The sequence below is a fragment of the Heloderma suspectum genome, chromosome 5 (genome assembly GCF_057233095.1).
Source record: "Heloderma suspectum isolate Gila_16-S chromosome 5, 16-S_ref, whole genome shotgun sequence".
Lineage (NCBI taxonomy): Eukaryota > Metazoa > Chordata > Lepidosauria > Squamata > Helodermatidae > Heloderma > Heloderma suspectum.
The window spans coordinates 135,425,482-135,447,689 of NC_139462.1; positions in this window are offsets into that span (position 1 = coordinate 135,425,482).

The following is a 22,208-nucleotide window of genomic DNA, read 5'->3' on the forward strand; positions in this document are numbered from 1 at the left end:
GCCTTATTTGGGTAGGCGCCGGGGGGCTCTCCTTTGAATTGTTTGATTTGGGCCCATAATATTGTTATTTGTTGTTGTTGTTGTTGTTGTTGTTCAGTCGTTAAGTCGTGTTTGACTCTTCGTGACCCCATGGACCATAGCACGCCAGGCCTTCCTGTCCTCCGCTCTCTCCCGGAGTGTGCTTAAGTAGGGATGTACGAAACACTTACCTGGCTCTGCACTGGGCAATCTGTGGTGGGGAGGAGGCACTCCGTCCCTCCCCCCGGAATCCTGCCTGGCTGGCTCCGTTCTGCGGCCAAGCCGCGGAGCCACCGGCCAGCTCCGGCCGCCCGCAGCCGGACATCCGGACACTGGGCAGCCCTGCAGGGAAGCAAATGGCGGCTGTCATAGCCGCCATCATTTGCATCCCTGTATTGAGCCATGATAGGCTATGTAAATATTTACGTAGCCTATCACAGCAGGGGGGGGAACCCCAGCATACGCAAATGGCAGTAGCCGCCGCCATTTGCATACGCTGGGGTTTTTTTCCCCGTGCCGTGATAGGCTATGTAAATACTTACGTAGCCTATCACAGCATCCACAGGGACACAAATGGCATCCCTGTGTTAGCTGTGATAGGCTACGTAAGTATTTACGTAGCCTATTACGGCTATGAAGAGGAGGAAGCGAATGGCGGCCGCAGGATGGCCGCCATTCGCAAAGCAGCGTGGATGGGAGCAGGTAAGTGCTCCATTTCGCATGCCTTTTGTGGGGTGGGGGCAGCGGGGACTTGGTCCCGCGCGTCTTTTGTGGGTTGGGGGGGCGGGGGCTTTGTTCCGCAACGGATTTCGGGGGGCCGAATACACTGGCATTCGGCCTCACCGAGATCCATCGCAGAATTCTCTGACATCCCTAAGTCAGAGCATCCCTGACAGATGGCTGTCCAGCCTCATCCTGAATGCCTCCAGTGTGGGAGAGCCCACTACCTCCCTAGGTAACTGGTTCCATTGTCGTATTGCTCTAACTGTCAGGATGTTTTTCCTGATGTTCAGCCAGAATCTGGTTTCCTGTAACTTGAGCCCATGATTCCGTGTCCTGCACTCTGGGATGATGGAGAAGAGATCCTGGCCTTCCTCTCTGTGACAGCCTTTCAATACTTGAAGAGCGCTACCGTATCTCCCCTCAGTCTTCTCTTCTCAAAGCTACACATGTAGTTTTCATCTTGCAGACATCCGCCAGATCCACCATTTCCTGAGCCCAAGACAGCGGGGCTTCTCGTTCATGCCCTGGTTGTTTCCTGCCTGGATTACTGTAATAGTCTCCTGGTGGGTCTTCCTTCTTCTTCACTCCAGCCTCTTATTCTAGTAAAGAACAGCATTGTGAGTGCTGTATTCGATTTGCCCCATTATACCCATGTTTTCCACTGCCACAAGGTATTGCATTGGTTGCCTGTCATTGTAAGGGCACACTACGCTATTTGCGTTCCCCTTTTTTTTGCCGTAATAGTCTACATAAATATTTACGTAGACTAAAACGGCGAAAAATAAGGAACGCAAATGGTGGCCGCTATAGCCGCCGCCATTTGCATACGCCATTTTGTGTGTGTGTGTTTTTACCCAGACGTGATAGGCTACGTAAGCGTTTACATAGCCTATCACGTCTGGGTAAAAAAAAAAAAAAAGAACAGACTGCAAATGGCGGCTGCGGCAGCCGGTTGAAAGACCAGCCGCCGCCACCGCTGCCACCGCCACCACCGCCGCCACCGAAGCCGCCACTGGAGCCACCGCCGTCCGGAACATCCACCCCAGGTAAGTCTCGTCCCGGGGGGGATCCGCGGGGGGCGGGGGGGTGGAAGGCCGTTCCACCACGGATTTCGGGGGGCCGAATGCCAGTGCATTTGGCCTCCCTGAAATCTGTGGCGGAATTCTCCGCCATCCCTAATCGGATTGTTCCCCATTCAAGTTTCACACCTCCCAGAGAAACTCAGCAGTGAAGACTTTGAGGGCAGGGCATGTGAATTGTTTCTCTTTAAGCAGCTCAGCAAAAAGTAATTTACTTGAGAGGCTTAATCAATTCTCATTTTGAATGTGTCCACCTTTCAGCATTCCAGTGACAGAGTTACAAAAAATACACTTCAAAGATGGCTTTCAACCATGCCATTTTCTCCTGACAGTGTTAATCTTCTCTTCAGCACTGAGATGTGTTATTAGCCACAGATATGTTAACTAAAAGAAGGAAAAATCTCAGGCTTGTGTTGCACATTCATTTGGCCAGCCGGTACAATAATGTCTTTATATAATCCTATGGTCCTGTCACATTTTGAAATACTTAGTAAAAACAGATGCATTGGGGTTTTTAATATTTCAATGTGTTCATTTCATCATGATTTCTGTTTTCAGGTGTCACAGTTGCTGCTTTAGTTTCATCACTACACAGTGAAACAAGCCAATAATACTATAGTAATGATTATTTTTATTCATATTTTTATTTATGCCACCTTGGTATCCATGAGAATGATGGACGGTCTAAGCAACTATATAAATAAATAAATAAATAAATAGGCACAACAAAAAGTGTTAGCCAGTTTGCTGTGCTCTTTGGTTTGCTCCTAAAAGGCAATCAACCATTCACAAATCCTGAACTGTACTTGAAAAAATGTATCCAGAATTTGCATCAGCCTATTCATGTCTACTCTAGGAGAAGATCTGAAACTTAAAAGATGCTCTGAAAACCATGAAAATCATAGGAAGTGCACTCCTCTTATAGTTCAGGAGAATATTGTGAAGACGATTCTGAAAGGTATTACTGAATAGGGATATCAGAGAATTTCTCCCCAAAACTTTGGGGGGCCGAGCGCCAACGTGTTCGGCCCCCCGAACAAGTTTTGGGGAGAAATTCTCTGCACCCCCCCCGCACCCCGCACCCCTGCCGGGACAGGACTTACCTTTGCCGAATGTCCATCCCGGCGGCGGGTCCGGCCGGCGGTTCGGCGGGTGTTCGTCTGGAGCAGGAGCGGCAGCCGGTCTTTTGACTGGCTGCTGCCGCCGCCATTGCAATAAAAGAAAAAAAAACTTTTGAGTTTGCAGCCGGGCGAGGCAAGGCGCCTCCTCCCTGGCCTGAATTTCGGCCGGGCGAGGCGGGAAGCCTCCCCCCCGGCCTGAATTTCGGCCGGGTGAGGCGGGAAGCCCCCCCCCGGCCTGAACTTCGCAGGGGGAGCAGCGAAGCGCCTCCCCCCCACCGCGAACAAGCTTCGAGGACAGGTAAGTGGCTTTCGTCCACCCCTATTACTGAATACATCCTCTGGCCATTCCATGAGGTAACACAGAATCCAAATTAGATCTGAGACAGCTCTGGCCTTTCAGCATCTCACATGAGTCTTCCCCCTCCCTTTTCCCTAAATTACTGGGATGGATGAGTAATTTTGAACACTACAGTGTTACTGTTGTTAAATTTATTTTTATACTTTCCCATGATTATGCTCAAAGTGGCTCACAGAAACAGTAAGCGAATCATCAATCATCTTCATCCAGCACGTAGTCAAATTATGGAATCCATTACCACAAGACATAGTGATGGCTACTAATTTGGATGGCTTTAAAAGGGGGTTAGAAAAATTCCAGGAGGAGAAGGCTATCAATGGCCACTAGTCATAATGGCTGTATGCTACTTCCAGTTAGGGATGGGGGAGAATTTCTCCCCGAAACTTCGGGGGGCCAAGTGCCAATGCATTCGGTCCTCTGAAGGTTGTTCGGGGAGAAATTCTCCGCCCCCCACCCCCCCCAGGATGGGACTTACCTTTCACGAATGTCGCTCCCGGCAGCGGGTCCTGGCGGTGGTTCGGCAGGTCTTCGTCAGGGGCGGGGGCAGCAGCCGGTCTTTCGACCGGCTGCCACCGCCGCCATTACAAGTTTAAAAAAAAAGCAACGCCCCTGTGATAGGCTACGTAACGATTAACGTAGCCTATCACGGCTAGATTTGCAAAGTCAGCCGTGATAGGCTACGTTAATCGTCACGTAGCCTATCACGGGTGACTTTAAAAAAAAAAAAAAAAGCGCATACGCAAATGGCGGCCCCCATAGGGAGCCGCCATTCGCGTTCCTTGTTTGGTCCCTGTAGTCTATGTAAAGATTTACTTAGACTACGGCGAAAATAAGGGCAACGCAAATAGCCTTCAAATTCACCTCAAAATGTTACTTTCAGAGAAATTTGGTGACAGCTCTAATCCTAAGCCTACTTTACTTGAGAGAAGGTTCTGTTGTAATCAGTGGGAATTGCAAGGGAGTTACTGAGTAAGCATGCTTAGGATTGTGCTGGAAGTCTTTTTTTATGTAGGGTAAGTAGTAAACCGGGAGCCTTTTGAGAAGTGCCAAAGACGGAAAGGACTCTGGAGTCCCCCTGAGAAAGACAATTTATTAAACTGACCATGCACATTGGAAAGGTGAATAGTAATGACACTAGAGTGGAAAAGAATGTAGGAAGGATCTGATTGCAAAGGCTGTTGGGGTGGCAAGTATGAAGAGAGAGAAGACACTTGAGGGTTGAAGGGGGAAGCGGGAGTGGAAACAATTCCATAAAATGGCTACTGTGTGGGTAATTGAGGGCAACAATTAAATCACTCTATCATATTAATAAGACATGAAGCACAAGTTTAACTGTCCATGATTCAAGGGCTTCCCTGATATTTCAGTTAAAGCTATTAATTATGACTTTGCTTCACAGTCAAGGGGCTCATTGTAAAGTTCCCAAGTTTGCTTTTTCAAAATGCATTATAGAGCATTTTAAATCCACTTCACAAATTAAAATGGATTCTGAAAAATGCAGCCGGGAGTAGGGGAAGACGTGTACGCGTAATTCCTCATACCTAGGAAACTGCTGGTGTATGTTTTTAAACATACTCTCTGTTATTATAATTATATATGAATACATAAATATCACCAAACAAATATATTCAGAAATATATATATCAAATATTCAGAAAGTAATGCCTCAGTGACTTGACTATAGTTGGTAAAACCAACTATAGAAAATTGCAGTCATTGATAAATAAGACACTTCATCATAATGAAGACAGTAGACGATCCACTGCAGTGAGAAAATACATTATTATAGAAATTATAGTCCTCCCAATATTTCATGTGTTGTATCTTATATTTTACCTTACTGTTCCATTACATTAAAAATAATTATCATTTCTCATAAAATCTGTTGACTCCCTGTTTTCCTTCCCTACCCTAATAATATTTGTCAATATAAAGGTCAAATCTCATATTCTTGTCATCTACAGTATTTCTTGCTGCTTCCATTTATAGGTGATAGACATCCTAGCTGCAGTCAACAAGTGAATGATCATTTCCCTATTTTCTTGTAACGCAACTTATATGTAACAGAACAACATCACTGCTGTCACAGCAGGTTGTGTATTTTATGATCTCCAGAATAATCTTCCAATATTTTTAGGTGCATAGTAAGAAGAAATGAACAATATTTTCTTCTGCAGAGTCACATCTTCAACATACATCATCAACTCTACAAAAATACAGCCTAATCTCTTATGAACTTAATCCCCCCTCCAAATCTTGTAAAAAAAAAAAAAAAACCTTTAAATTCAAACATAATGTTTCTTGGGGGATGTGGGAAAAACCTGGGTACTGGATTTCTTATATCCAAAATATTTCTACCAAATGTGAAATATTTGGGTTACTAGGTCTCTTAAATCCCAACACACCAAACGTGGTGAAAATGCCACCTACCTGTGGAATTGTATCCCACCAGACCTTCCCAAACTGTGGAAGATCTGACTACCATCCTTCCCCAGGTTCTACTATGAATTCACTTTAGCTCCTTCTCCCTCAAATTCTGCTGCCACCACCATGAAAATCCTGATAACACCCCAACACTAGGGGTGCACGAAAGTCCCTTACCTGTCCTCGAAGCTTGTTCGTGGTGGGGGGGAGGCGCTTCGCTGCTCCCCCTGCGAAGTTCAGGCCGGGGGGGGAGGCTTCCCGCCTCACCCGGCTGAAATTCAGGCCAGGGGGGAGGCTTCCCACCTCGCCCCGGCCGAAATTCAGGCCGGGGAGGAGGCGCCTCACCTCGCCCGGCCGCGAACTAAAAAGTAAACAAAAAACAAAAAAACGCCCCCGTGATAGGATACGTGACGATTAACGTAGCCTATCACGGCTAGATCTGCAAAGCCAGCCGTGATAGGCTAAGTAAATCGTCACGTAGCCTATCACGGGTGACTTTAAAAAAAAAACGCATACGCAAATGGCGGCCCCCATAGGGAGCCGCCATTCGCGTTCCTTATTTGGTCGCTGTAGTCTACGTAAATCTTTACGTAGACTACAGCGACCAAATAAGGAACAGGAATGGCGGCTCCCTATGGGGGCCGCCATTATCCGTACGCGCTTTTTTTTTTTTTAAGTCACCCGTAATAGGCTACGTGACGATTTACGTAGCCGATCACGGCTGACTTTGCAAATCTAGCCGTGATAGGCTATGTTAAACGTCACGTAGCCTATCACAGGGGCATTTTTTTTTTCTTTTATTGGAATGGCAGCGGCGGCAGCTGGTTGAAAGACCGGCTGCCGCTCCCGCCCCGGACGAACACCCGCCAAACCGCCAGCCAGACCCGCCGCCGGAAGGGACATTCGGCAAAGGTAAGTCCCATCCTGGGGGGGTGCGGGGGGCGGGGGGGTGGAGAATTTCTCCCCGAAACTTGTTCGGGGGGCCGAACACGTTGGCGCTCGGGCCCCCGAAGTTTCGGGGAGAAATTCTCCACCAACCCTACCCACCACCACCACTTAATACAGCTTCAGTATTAAAGCCTGTGGTAGGCAGACACTGGTAACTTTTTAATATATATAATACTTGCTTTTCTAAAACCTTATTTACTTATCATGTATACCAATTAGGGCTGTGCACCACTTTGGTCTGAATCCCAAAAAACGCAGGCTGCTTCAGAGGTGCCTTGGTATGATACAAGGTGGATCAGAACAGCACCAAGGCACCCCGAAGTGAAGTGGCTCGTCAACAAGGTGCCTCGGTCTGCTGCAGCGATTTGTAGGGATGGTGGAGAATTTCTCCACGAACCTCCGGGATGCCGAATACCAACGCATTCGGCCCCCCGAAATTGGTGGTGAAATTCTCCACCCCCCCCGCCCCCCGCCGGGATGGGACTTACCTCTGTCAAATGTCCCTCTCTGCGGCGGGTCCCAGCAGCGATTCAGCGGGAGCGGGGGCGGCGGCCGGTCTTCCGACCGGCTGCCACCACCACCATTTCCCCGTAAAGTTTAAAAAAAAAAAACGTGATAGGCTACGTAACGATTTACGCTGCCTATCACGGCTAGATTCTCAAAGTCAGCTGTGATAGGCTACGTAAATCTTTACGTAGCCTATCACGGCTGACATTGAGAATCTAGCCGTGATAGGCTACGTAAATCGTTACGTAGCCTATCACATTTTTTTCTTTTTCAATTTACTTTTTTTATTTAGCGGCCGGGGAGACGGGGCGCTCCCCCCCCGGGCTGAATTTCGGCCGGGAGGGGTGGGGTGCCTCCCCCGCGCAATGAATTTCGGGGGGAGAAATGGAGCGCCTCCCCCCCACCGCAAAGCAAGCTGCGGGACCAGGTAAGGGACTTTCATCCATCCTTAGCGATTCATAGCTTTTCTGAATCCTTCTGAGCAGCCCAGACAGGCTGGATCCAAATATATTGACTTGAGAGAGATCTGGGAGGGGAAGAAGAGGAGGAGGAAGGGGGAGGAGCAGGAGCAGGAGCAGAAGGAGGAGGAGGAGGAGCGAGCTTTGGTGAATGGCAACTTTAGTTGCCAAATTAGGGCTGAACAGAACCCAGCAGTCTCCAATCAGTGACAGTGGTGGAGGAGGGGTGGGAATACTGGAGTGGGGAGAGCAGTGCATTTGTTCATTGCAAGAAAGAGCATGCACTGGATAGGTGGTGATTCATTTTGTTTGTTGTTAGAGAGAGATCTGGGCGGGGCAGCTTTGAGTTTCTTCTTTATTAATTCAACGATTCTCTTTCTTTCTTTTATAGATTCTTCATTTTAAAAAAACAAACATTTAGTACTTAGTCTGAGTTTCCTCCCTGGTTCTTCATCTCCCCCCACCCCACCCTTCTGTAAAAGGTTTTACCTTTCATTCCTCTTGTTTGTTCATTTTTTAAAAACAGAAAATTTCACTTCAGGTTCTATGCCTCATTCTTTAGCTTCCCGCCACCTTTTCAATTCTCTCTCAGCCATTAGTTTGCCCTTAATTTCATTCTATCTAGATAGAAGACTGAAGGCAAAAGGAGAAGGGGATGGCAGAGGATGAGATGGCTAGATAGCATGACTGATGCAATGAATATGGACTTGAGCACACTCCGGGAGAGAGCGCAGGACAGGAAGGCCTGGCGTGCTATGGTCCATGGGGTCACGAAGAGTCGGACATGACTTAACGACTGAACAACAACAATAGATATAGATATAGATAAAGATGAAGATATAGATATAGATATAGATATAGATAGATATAAACTTCCTTATCCTTGTTCTTGGCTCCCCTCTACCACCCCCTTCTCCATTCCTGCATTCCTTCCCTTCTCATTTATCTCCTTTCCCTTAAAACAAGTTAAAGCCCCTTTCCCTTCTGTTAGGATTATACTTAATGTCCCGTCCCCCCCGTTTGTAGAATTTTTGTTGAAAAAATATCAAATTTTAACTCCACCTAGCACAAAAACTATTGGGCCAAACTGTTTGAAATTTGGCAGGTGGAGTCCCCTCCATGGGAGCTGCCAGAACCCCAAATGCCATGTCAAATGCAAGTCAGGGGGGAAGCATCAAAAATGTAATGATTCAGATGTCTAATCTCGCTTTGGATTCAGATTTGAATCAAAGCAGATGGTGTCTGAATCAGTCCGAAGTAGGGATGTACGAAAGTGACTTACCTTTCACAGATTATGTTGATGGTGGGGTGGGAGGCACTCCATCCCTCCCCCCAGAATCCTGGCCGGCCGGCTGTGCTCCGCAGGGATTCTGCGGAGCTGCCGGCCGGCTCCACCAGCAGATGGACATCTGACGCTGGCTAGCAGGGACGCAAATGGCGGCAGCCGTAGCCACTGCCGTTTGCATCCCTGTAGTCAGCTGTGATAGGCTACATAAATCTTTATGTAGCCTATCACGTCTGACTTTAAAAAAAAAAAAAAAAGCACGTACGGAAATGGCAGTGGCTATGGCCGCTGCCATTTGCGTTCTTTATTTTGGCCTGTCTTAGTCTACATAAAGATTTATGTAGACTAATATGGCAAAAATAAGGGGAATGCAAATAGCGTAGCGGACGTCCCGTGTAAAAAAAAAAAAGACGTGATAGGCTATGTAAAGATTTACGTAGCCTATCACGGCTAGGTTAAAAAAAATAGTGATAGGATACGTAAATCTTTACGTAGCCTATCACATCTGACTTTAAAAAAAAAACACATGCGCATATGCAAATGGTGGCGGCTACAGCTGCCGCCATTTGCGTTCTTTATTTTGGCCCGTTCTTTATTTTGGGCCAAAATAAAGAACGCAAATGGCAGTGGCTGTAGCCGCCACCATTTGCGTACGCGCGTGTTTTTTTTTTAAAGTCAGACGTGATAGGCTACGTAAAAATTTACGTAGCCTATCACTTTTTTTTTTAACCTAGCCATGATAGGCTACGTAAATTTTTACATAGCCTATCATGTCTTTTTTTTCTTTACACGGGAAATGGCAGTGGCGGCAGCCGGTCAGAAGACCGGCCGCCGCAGCCGCCACTGCCGAACCGCCTCCGCAGCCGCCACCGGAGCCGCTGCCACCCGGAAGATCTGCCTCAGGTAAGTCTCATCCCAGGGGGATCTGCGGGGGGGCAGGCGGCAGGCTGTTCCGCCACAGATTCTGGGGGGCCGAATGCGCTGGCATTCGGCCTCCCCGAGATCCGTGGCGGAATTCTCTGACATCCCTAGTCCGAAGTGAAGCGGAGCCACTTCGAAAGATTCAAATCGCCATCCGTAGTGAAGTGGGAGGTCCATGCACAGCCCTAATACCAATATTATATAGGATTACTTGTTATCAATGCATTTCAACTATTAGTTTACATTAAATGTGCCCTGCCACATTAAGAAAGCCATTGTATCCTTAACTAAGTTCACTACCCTGAATAAAACTCCTGTCAATTACCCTTTCCTTATGGGTTTAAGCAGAGTCTTCAGAGTGGCTACTCACAATGAAACCTCAGTTTCTTGAGACTGATTCAAGACCTGTCATATTGGTCACTTTGCGCACATTTTGTCACTGACAGCTCAAGAAAAGGGGACCATATTGCCCATTTAGTGACCTGATCCTCACGGTTTTAAGTATTGAACTGACACTTGGGAGTCCCCACTTCTATTGCACACTTGCCCAAGTCTTCAGCAATTGCTTTTAACACAGATGTAGCCTCCACCCCCTTTTCCCAGCTCCCGTTTGCAGTAACCATGGAATAGAGCTCAGCTGGGCTAAACGAAGTAATGGGTGGAGAGGATGAAACTGACAAGTATATTGACAAGAAGACAATATTAAGGCTGTGCACCGCCTCGGTCCAAAGCCCGAATAACGAGTCGAAGTGGGCTGCTTTGGAGGTGCTTCCACGTCATATGAGATGGAGCAGAACAGCAACGAGGCACCCCAAAGTGAAGTGGCTTCTATACAAAGCACCTCATCCAACTCAGCGATTCATTCTGGGCAACCCAGACAATCTGGCACCAAAAGTATCAACTTGAGAAAGTTCAGTGAGGGGTTGAGGAGGAGGGAAGGGAGGAGGAGGAGGGAGGGAGCTTTGGCAAATGGAAATTCTAGTTGCCAAATCAGGGCTGAACATAACCCAGCAATCTCCAATCAGTGACAGTGGTGGAGGAGGGGGGAAGACTGAGTAACTGGAGAAAAACAGCTGTGTTTCAGAGACAGAGAACATTCTGGTGGTGTTAGGGATGTGAGAACTAGGGATGGGGGAGAATTTCCCCCCAAACTTCGGGGGGCTGAGTGCCAATGCATTCAGTCCTCTGAAGGTTGTTCGGGGAGAAATTCTCCGCCCTCCCCGCCCCCCCCAGGATGGGATTTACCTTTCACGAATGTCCCTCCCAGCGGCGGGTCCCAGCAGCGGTTCGGCAGGTCTTCGTCAGGGGCGGGGGCTGCAGCCGGTCTTTTGACCGGCTGCCGCTGCCGCCATTACAAGAAAAGTTTAAAAAAAAACGCCCCTGTGATAGGCTACGTAACGATTAACGTAGACTATCATGGCTAGATCTGCAAATAGGAGTGGACGAAAGTCACTTACCTTTTCTCGCAGCTTGTTCGCTTCGCTGCTCCCCCCGCGAAGTTCAGGCCGGGGGGGGAGGCTTCCCGCCTCGCCCGGCCAAAATTCAGGCCGGGGGGGGAGGCTTCCCGCCTCGCCCAGCCGAAATTCAGGCCGGGGAGGAGGCTTCCCGCCTCGCCCGGCCGCGAACACGAAAGTAAAAAAAAAAAAAACGTCCCCTGATAGGCTACGTGACGATTCATGTAGCCTATCACGGCTAGATCTGGAAAGTCAGCCGTGATAGGCTACGTGAATCGTCACGTAGCCTATCACGGGTGACTTTAAAAAAAAAAAAACACGTACGCGAATGGCGGCCCCCATAGGGAGCCGCCATTCGTATTCCTTATTTAGTTGCTGTAGTCTACGTAAATGTTTACGTAGACTACGGCGAAAATAAGGGCAACGCTATTTGCGTTGCCCTTATTTTCGCCGTAGTCTACGTAAACATTGACATAGACTACAGCGACCAAATAAGGAAGGGGAATGGCGGCTCCCTATGGGGGCCGCCATTCGCGTACGTGCTTTTTTTTTTTTTTTTAAAGTCACCCGTGATAGGCTACGTGACGATTCACGTAGCCTATCACGGCTGACTTTGCAAATCTTGCCGTGATAGGCTACGTGAATCGTCACGTAGCCTATCAGGGGACGTGTTGTTGTTTTTTCTTTCATTGCAATGGCGGGGGCGGCAGCCGGTCGAAAGACCGGCTGCCGCTCCTGCCCCGCTCGAACACCGGACGAACCGCCAGCCGGACCCGCCGCCGGGAGGGACATTCAGGGAAGGTAAGTCCCGTCCCGGGGGGGGCGGGGGCGGGGGGGGTGCGGAGGATTTCTCCCCGAAACTTGTTCGGGGGGCCGAACACGTTGGCGCTCGGCCCCCCGAAGTTTCGGGGAGAAATTGTCCGCCATCCCTATCTGCAAAGTCAGCCGTGATAGGCTACGTTAATCGTCATGTAGCCTATCACGGGTGACTTAAAAAAAAAAAAAGCGCATACAGCTAATGGCGGCCCCCATAGGGAGCCTCCATTCGCATTCCTTATTTTGTCCCTGTAGTCTACGTAAAGATTTACGTAGACTACGGTGAAAATAAGGGCAACGCAAATAGCATTGCCCTTATTTTCGCCGTAGTCTACGTAAATCTTTACGTAGACTACAGGGACCAAATAAGGAACGCGAATGGCGGCTCCCTATGGGGGCCGCCATTTGCTTACGCGCTTTTTTTTTTTTAAGTCACCCGTGATAGGCTACGTGACATTTAACATAGCCTATCACGGCTGACATTGCAGATCTAGCCGTGACAGGCTACGTAAATCGTTATGTAGCCTATCACGGGGCTTTTTTTTTTTTACTTTTCTTTTGAAGTTCGCAGCCGGGGAGACAGGGCGCTTCTCCCCAGCCTGAATTTCAGCCGGGTGAGGCAGGAAGCCTCCCCCCCGGCCTGAATTTCGGCCGGGCGAGGCGGGAAGCCTCCCCCCCCAGCCTGAACTTCGGGGGGAGAAGCGAAGCACCTCCTCCCCACCGTGAAGCAAGCTGCGAGACCAGGTAAGTGACTTTCATACATCCCTAGTGAGAACCCACCAACATCCAGGTTCTCTGTATGCACACGCACACACCCCAGCCCATGCTCCACTCACTGGTCCCTCTGCCTCCACCACAATCAACAAAAAGTGCTATGAATTCCCCAGGCAGGAGGAGGCATGGCACACTTCCCCACCACTCACTAGCTGTCTCCTTCTCATGAGCAGGAGATGGCTAGCAGTCCTTAGGGGTGTTTCCACTGGTGATTTACCCCCTCAATTGACAAGGCACAGCATGATCTCGAGGCTTCAATTCTCTGTTGTTTGGTTTATTGTCTTACGAAGAAACTTTTACCCTTCATTATAGAGATCCTGCAGGTTAAAATGGGGGCCGGTTTCCGTCTTTGTGTTTAGTACTCTCTTTCCCACAACAAACCCATTAATGTCTCCTCAGTAGTAACTCCCATTGTGGTCAACAAGGTTTGCCCTCTTAATGCCCACAGAATTTACAGAGATCCCCCTCAACTGACATGGCACTGTTTGAAGCCCAGATTCCCTAAGTGCGGTAAAGTGCAATCTTGAGGCTCCAATTCTCCTTTGTTTGGTTTATTGCCTCAGGAAGAAACTTCGACCCTTCATTATAGGGATCCTGCAGGTTAAAATGCAATCTGGTTTCCGTCTTTGCGTTTACTGCTCTTTTTCCCAGCACAAGCATATGTGTGTCTACTCGGAAGTAACCCCAGTTGTGGTCAATGAGGCGTGCTCCTGAAATGCAGCTGGATCTGGACTTTCAGGGGAAAGGATAAAGGGGGAGATGGGGAGGGGAAGCCTCTCTTATTCGTTGAGCACCCACTGCCAGTCAGGTGACATTCACTCCAACCCCCACCCTGACCAGGAAGTATGTTCTGTGAAGCGATTTTTACTGCTCATGGACCCTGCATGGACCACATTGCAGCAAAGCTGATTGATTCCTTAAAAAAAAGAATGGTTTTCCTCCATTAGCTTCTTCTTCCATTGTCATGGAAACATGGCCATAGACAGCTGGGGAGGTGGTGCAGGGCTGAGAGGTATACCTCTTCGCTTTGAGAGTTTTTGTGGAGAAAATCAAATTTCAGCTGCACCTAGCACAAAAGGTACTGGGCCAAACTGTCTGAAATTTAGCATGTGGGATCTCCGCCATGTTAACAGAGAGGACCCCACGTTCCATGTATTTATCATGAAAACTGAAAAGGTTATGGCCATTTGTATTTTTCCATGCAAGTCAATGGGAAAACACCCAAACCGAGTAATCCAAATATCCGAATCTCATTTCGGATCCAGACCTGAGTCAAAGTGGAGAGGGTCTGAATCAATCCAAGTGAAAGCGAGGCTGATTTGGAGGGTCTGAAGAGGCATCCAAAGCAAAGCAGGGGGTCCATGCACAGCCCTAGAGAATATGCCTGTGCAAGGCTACATAGCAGACAGGGGGACCTGCGAGCATGCACAGTTGCACAAGAGTGGCAATAACAAAATTCTTCTTGTTATTGTTATACTTCTCTGCAAAAGACGGAGGTGAAAGTTAATGACCTGCAAGATTGGGTGTCAGCTCAAGAGATTACAATGCAAGCTTCTTATAATATCCTGTCTACTAGAATCTCTCAAATCCTTTTTCAACTGGAGCATTTACTCGAAGAGTGAACCTACGCATTATTGGCATCAAAGAACTACCCACTGATGTAATCCTGTCTAAATTCTTGGATAAATTCCTGCATGAACTACTTGCTTTGCCATCTGATTATTTACTTGACATTGAACATGCATTCTGTGTTCCAAGTCTGGTGCATAGCATTAAAGGGACTGCTGTTACTGTTATAGTTCAGTTTGCAAGAGTTTCTACAAAAAATTACATTCTGCACTTGGCAAGAGAGGGAGGAGATCTTCTTTGGGGGCCAAAATGAGATAAAGTTATGCTATTTCCGAATTACACTGAAGAAATTGCTGATAAAAGAAGGCAATTCACTAAGGTGAGAAACCAGGCAAGACAAATAAATTTAAAATATCACATAAGATACCCTGCCACATTTTGCATTCTCATTGAAAGCCAGATGAAAAAGTTTTTAAATCATGAAATGGCTGAAGCTTGGCTTGTTGGTAAAGCACGGGAGACATCTTCTTCAGTCCCATGAGCTGGGAATGTATAAACAATTATCACTTGTCAGTCTGTTTGGGTTACAAGGTCTGGGCAGTATGCCAGAGATGATTGTTTACATATATCCATTTTTTTCCTTCCATTTTCGTTTAACTCCTTTTTCTTGTAATAGACATGATATACTGTATATAAAATTCTGGTTTGTGGGTGTATAGAAATGTACACGCTCATACATATATTTAGAAATGATACTATCTAAAATATAAAATATACTAGTGATTGTTGTTGTTGTTGTTGTTGTTGTTTTCTTTTATCCTTAATAATTTCCTTCTTTTTCTTTTAATTATTATGAGTATTATTATTATTATTTTGAGACTATGATTAGTAATATTCCTGGTTGGTTGATTTTAGCTTTACCATTATATGTTAGTTGAAAAGCATTTTATGGCTAGGGGGAAAGAATTGTATGCCTGTTTCCTTGCTATAAATCTGAGGATATGTTACTGAAATAAGATGGATTACCTAGGCTGTATTGAATTGTAATATTGGCAATGGTATAATCTTTCAAGTAGAGTGATACTTGAAGTTTATGTGTAAGGGAGTCTAAATTTAACCCTTTTATGTAACTTTAAAAAAACTTTTCTTGTTCCCTTTGTTTTCCTGTTCTTTCACTGTTTTCCTTCTCTTTCCTTTTTATATTTCCTTTTTTGTTTTGTTTTTTTGGTTGTTGCTGTGTCCTCAAGAATACTGTAATGTTGAAAACTGTAGATGGTGATTATGTTGGTGGTATTCTTTATTTCATTTATAAAGATAAAAAGTAGAATAAAAATTAAATAAAAAGAAAGAAAAAGAGTGGCAATAACAAAATTCCCAACAACATTTGCGCACATTTCAAGATCCAATAAATAAATAAATAAAATTGTGTGAATTATGATTTGTGCAAATGGCGGAACCCGGGGGGAAATGTATAAATTCCAGCTATCTTTAAAAAAAAAAAAAAAAACAGAAATCTGCATATTGGCTCAACTCACTATAGAGCAAATAGGGGTGGATGAAAGTCACTTACCTGTCCTCGAAGGACGTTCGCAGTGGGGGGGAGGCGCTTCGCTGGTCCCCCCGCGAAGTTCCGGCTGGGGGGGGAGGCTTCCCGCCTCACCCCAGCCAAAATTCAGGCTGGGGAGGAGGCTTCCCGCCTCGCCCGGCCGCGAACGCGAAAGTTAAAAAAAAAAATGCCCCCTGATAGGCTACGTGACGATTCACGTAGCCTATCATGGCTAGATCTGCAAAGTCAGCCGTGATAGGCTACGTCAATCGTCACGTAGCCTATCACGGGTGACTTTAAAAAAAAAAAGCGCGTACGCTAATGGCGGCCCCCATAGGGAGCTGTCATTCGCGTTCCTTATTTAGTCGCTGTAGTCTACGTAAATGTTTACGTAGACTACGGCGAAAATAAGGGCAACGCAAATAGCGTTGCCCTTATTTTCGCCGTAGCCTACGGAAAATCTTTACGTAGACTACAGCGACCAAATAAGGAAGGGGAATGGAGGCTCCCTATGGGGGCCGCCATTATCCGTACACACTTTTTTTTTTTTTAAGTCACCCGTAATAGGCTACGTGACGATTGACGTAGCCAATCACGGCTGACTTTGCAAATCTAGCCGTGATAGGCTACGTGAATCGTCACGTAGCCTATCAGGGGGCGTGTGTTTTTTTTTCTTCCATTGCAATGGTGGCGGCAGCAGCCGGTCGAAAGACCGGCTGCCGCTCCCGCCTGGCTCGAACACCCGCCAAACCGCCGGCCGGAAAAGCCACCGGGAGGGACATTCGGTGAAGGTAAGTCCCGTCCCGGGGGGGGCGGGGGGGTTCGGAGGATTTCTCCTCGAAACTTGTTCGGGGGGCCGAACACGTTGGCGCTCGGCCCCCCGAAGTGTCAGGGAGAAATTCTCCGCCAACCCTAAGAGCAAATCGATTCCAGCATAGGGAAACAGAATGAAATCCACAAGGCCAAAATGCAAAAAAAATCCATCAAGATTTTTGATTTTCACCCCCCACAAACAGAATTACCTCCAGATAGGGATGGACGAAAGGGACTTACCTCGTCCCACAGCTTGCTTTGCGAAGTTCAGGTGAGGGGGGGGTGCCCTGCCTCACCCGGCCGAAATTCAGGCCGGGGGGAGGCGCCCCATCCCTTGCCACCGAAATTCAGGCCGGGTAGGAGCACCCCATCTACCCAGCCGCGAAAAAAAAAGTAAAAAAACACACACACACCCATGATAGGCTATATAATGATTTACGTAGCCTATCACGGCTAGATTTCCAAAGTCAGCCGTGATAGGCTATGTAAATCGTCACATAGCCTATCACGGGTGACTTTGGAAAAAAAAAACCGCGTACGCAAATGGCGGCTCCCATGGGGACCGCCATTTGCGTTCCATATTTTGGCACATCTAATCTAGTCACATCTAGTGACGATTTACGTAGCCTATCATGGCTAACTTTGGAAATCTAGCCGTGATAGGCTACGTAAATCGTTACGTAGCCTATCACAGGTGTGTGGGTGTGTGTTTTTTACTTTACTTTTTTTTTTTGCAATGGCGGCGGTGGCAGCCGGTCGGGAGACCGGCCGCCGCCCCCGCCCCCAACGAAACGCCACCGGGACCCACCGCCGAGAGGGACATTCGCCGAAGGTAAGTCCCATCCCGGGGGGGCGGGGGGCCGGCAGAGAATTTCCCCAACACTTTCAGCAGGCTGAATGCGTCGGCACTCGGCCTCCCGAAGATTCGTGGAGAAATTCTCCGCCAACCCTTCCTCCAGAGCCTTTCTCTCCTGGATAGCTCTCACAGCTTCTGCCTTCAGTGATCACAGCTCATCTTTCTAGGCTCATCTTCTTCAGCTGCTGTCTCCACTGACCTCCAAACCACACACCCTTTCAGATGTAGTGACTGCCCTTTTATACAGTTTCAGACAGGCCCCTCTGGCCAATTACCTACTAAGACCTCATCTCCAGCTCATTGGCCTATAAAAATAAGCCAGTAAGTATCAATAGAATGTTTGTAAATGACCTATCAAAATGTGACCCCTTGAATCCACCTATCTAATATGTAAGCTGACAGGTATAACTATGAATCACAAAGGTCATTAAAGCTTCTTTGTAACTACTGACAGCTGCAGGCTACCCCACATACAAAGTACCACAATACCACAAAGTACTGAAATAGCACAGCACAGTCAAATCAACTGTTAAAGTGCTCCAAGCAATGGCTTGGCTATCTGTGGCAGCTAAGGATGTTGTGAGCACCCAATACGGACTCCACCGCCACGTGGCCCCCTGGACTCCCATTTGCAGCCCATGCAATACTTACTGGACCTGTTTCCTGAGTGCTGCACTGTCCACAAATGGCAGTCAGCCGCCCATTCCTTCCCCAAGCTGTCATGGTGACACAAAATGGAATCTCGGGTCTTTCCGGAAAACTAATGTTGCATAAATTGCATCCATTAAGGGGCCACCTACACAACATTACAGTAGGCATAACAATGGCGGTTCAGGGAAGGAGTGGGCAGCCCTGTAGCACTTGCCAGTTGCCCGCCGAGCTGTCTATGGGCTTGCGCAATGCGACGTGCAGGCAGTGGCGGTGGCTCGGCGAGCAACTGGTGTCCCTCAATGGAGATGGGTCCATCCATCCCTACCTGCAGCCTGGCTTTGAAAATCTAAGTGAGAATGCCCCTGGGACCTATGCTACATATCGACATTATGTTGTTCCAAGGGGCATTCTCGGGGGGAAATATGACTGCCACTGTGGTGAGATTTTCATTTCATTCAGCAGCTCGGATGACATGCACAGCCAGGACACTGCTTTGAAAAGCAGCTTAGGGTGCAATCCTATGCATGTTGAGACAGATAAAAGGCCTACAACTCCCAATATTCCCCAGCCAGGAGTTGTATGCCTTTTCTCTGTCTAAACATGCATAGGATTGTGCCCTTAGTTCTTCAGGTTTCTAAAAGTACAGAGAGAGAGAGAGAGAGAGAGGAAACCCTTGGCCACCTCATCTAAACACACCTTGCACAAACATCACACACACACACAGACCATACAGTAGCTGCCATTTAAAAGCAAAATGGTTAAATAACAGGTCTTGTCAGGAATAACACATCAGGTTGATATACACATCACAGCTCCTTTCAAAGTATTTAGAAAGCTTCCCATTCATAGTCCAGAAACACAATGTCCAATATTTAGCCAAGAGCAACCTCTGGGACTAGATCTTAGGTTTTAAAGCTTTGTGCAATTCAGAATGTCAAGGTCATCCCAGGAGTAAATCCACCGATTTCATTAGAATTATAATGTGAAAGATTTTCTCCCAAATTACCTTGATCTCTCTTCAAAGCACACAACAGGTTCCTTACTAATCAGCTGAAACCACATTTAAGTCTGCGATGAAAAAAGGACAATATTTAGGGTGGGGGGAATACATATTTTATGTTGGATTATCCATTAGTATGTTCAGTGAAGCTCTGATGTGAAATGAACAAAACTTTCTATGGAAACTCTGCCAGTATCCACTACTGACCCATCCCATAATATAATTCCTTATATTATATTCCCATTCTTTTCCAAGCAAGGTCTCTCCGCTATTTGGCATAGTATTCAGCTTGTTAGAAACACTGGCTGAAAATTCATCTTTCATTTTAAAATTATTCTTAGGCTTTGTGATAATGTAATATTTAATAAAACAATCCTAACCCAGGTAACAGATACACCCACAGTATGCTGGCAGAATATCCGCCACATCCTATGTATTCTCAGGCCAACATGAGAGGACAGAAACACCAGAAATAAACTCACACACACACACGGGAAAATGGCAGACATACTTCTTGCAATAATTCCACAGCACCCAAACAGGAACAGAGCCTTCAATGCCTTGAATGCCACTTTTGGCAGAAAAATGGGATACAAATTAAATAAGGGTGGCATCCTATGCATGTTTGGGCAGAAAAAAGGCCTGCAACTCCCAGCATGCCCCAGCCAGCATGCTCCCAGCATGCTGCCAACTCCGAGCATGCTGGGAGTTGCAGGCCTTTTTTTCTGTCTAAACATGCATAGGATGCACCCTAAAGAGATAAATCACACCCCATGACACATGGAGATGGATGCAGCCAATAGTGTCACTACAGCAGTGCTACGACACTGGCATGTCCCCAGTGTCACAATACACACAACACAACACCACAGTGCCACCATTCCAAAAGCAATAGTGGTACAGTAGGACGTGGCACTTAGGAGATGGAAACAGATGTTTGTGCCTCAGCAGGGGAAGGTAGCAGGGGAATGTCTCCCTTTTGCATATCTGGTGGGATAAAAGAAATCAGGGGCTACAGAGAGAGGGAGCTGCTAGGATTTGAACCTATACCACCAGCGAGCAGCTCCCTAACCACTCAGCCACAGCAGCAGACAGCAAGTGTACACACCATGGAGCATTTATCTCTCCCTGCAACCCCAACTCCCAATCAAAGTCAGCAGAAGCACAGTGGTTTGTGGCATTTTAGTTTTTTAACTAAACTTAATTATTGGGTGGATTAGAAATGTAATAAAATAAATAAATAAATAAATAAGCGCAAGGTATGCAGGAGTAGCCCAGATTCCAACTAGAAATACCTTATAGGGATGGACGAAAGTCCCTTACCTGGTCCCGCAGCTTGCTTCGCGGTGGGGGGGAGGCGCTCCGTCCCTCCCCCCGAAATTCTGGGCGGGGTGGGAGGTGCCCCATCCCTCCCCGCCGAAATTCTGGTCGGGGGGGAGGCGCCCCGACCCTCCGGCCGCGAATCTCATCTCCTGCCGGGACGCAAATGGCGGCGGCCGTAGCCGCTGCCGTTCGCGTCCCTGCAGTCAGCCATGATAGGCTACGTAAATGTTTACGTAGCCTATCACGGCTGACTTTGGGGGGGGGGAAAGTACGTACGCAAATGGTGGCGCCCATGGGCGCCGCCATTTGCGTTCCTTATTTGGGCACGTGTAGTCTACGTAAACATTATTTTTTGTAAATACTTAAACTACGTAAACAGCTATTTGCGTTGCCCTTATTTTCACTGTAGTCTACGTAAATGTTTACGTAGACTACACGTGCCCAAATAAGGAACGTAAATGGCAGTGCCTATGGGCGCCGCCATTTGCGTACGCGCTTTTTTTTCCCCCCAAAGTCAGCCGTGATAGGCTACGTTAACATTTACGTAGCCTATCACGGTGTTTTTTGAAAATCAAGCCGTGATAGGCTACGTAAATCTTTACGTAGCCTATCACGTTTGTTTGTTTGTTTGTTTGTTTGTTTTTTACTTGGAAATGGCGGTGGTGGCAGCCGGTCGGAAGACCGGCCGCCTCCGCCGCCGAACCGCTGCCAAACCGCCGCCGGGAGCCGCCACCGCCAGGGACATTCAACAAAGGTAAGTCCCATCCTGGGGGGGGCGGGGGGCAGACTGTTTCTCCACCAATTTTGGGGGGCTGAATGCGTTGGCATTCGGCCTCCCGGAGATTCATGGAGAAATTCTCCGACATCCCTAGTTTTCCATGCTGGCAGTCCCTGGATGAAACTACAGGGACAACCCTACATAAAGAAAGGGGAGCCCTTATGTCCAGACACACCAGAGCTAATCAGAAGTAGCATTGCATGGACCATCAGCCTGGCTCAACTAGCCCTTTGGAGACATCCCCTCCCTATGGCAACCCATGTGACCAAGGCATCACCCTCTCTCTCTTGCCTGATAGGCTGGCCCTGCTGCGCAGCTTCGTAGCAGGTTGCAGCACCCCACCATCCCTCCCCCTCCCACCCCCTGCCTCACAGACTCTGGCAGCTGCTGCAACTCACCTATGTAAAGTGATGCTGGAGAAAATTGAGACAGACTAAAATGAGTTCGGATCCCTGTGGGATCTGCTGCCAACCAACTTCCTCAGGCCACATAGAGTCTGTGGACTTTCAGATACTTATTTTTTTTACTTTCCTGAAATGTACACAAATTTATTCATAAGAAAATGCGCACGTTTCTGCTGCGATTGGTCAATATACACGGGGGAAAGTTGAATGGAATGGGGGACAATTTGCTAAATGTTATGTACTAAGATAAATTATGTAAATTGTTGCAAACCCTGTTACGCCTGAGTATTGGTGGGGACAAGGTGATTTGATCACATAACGCCTATACTGCGCCAGTTGCACTGGTTACTCGTGTGTTTCCGAGCCCAATTCAAAGTGCTGG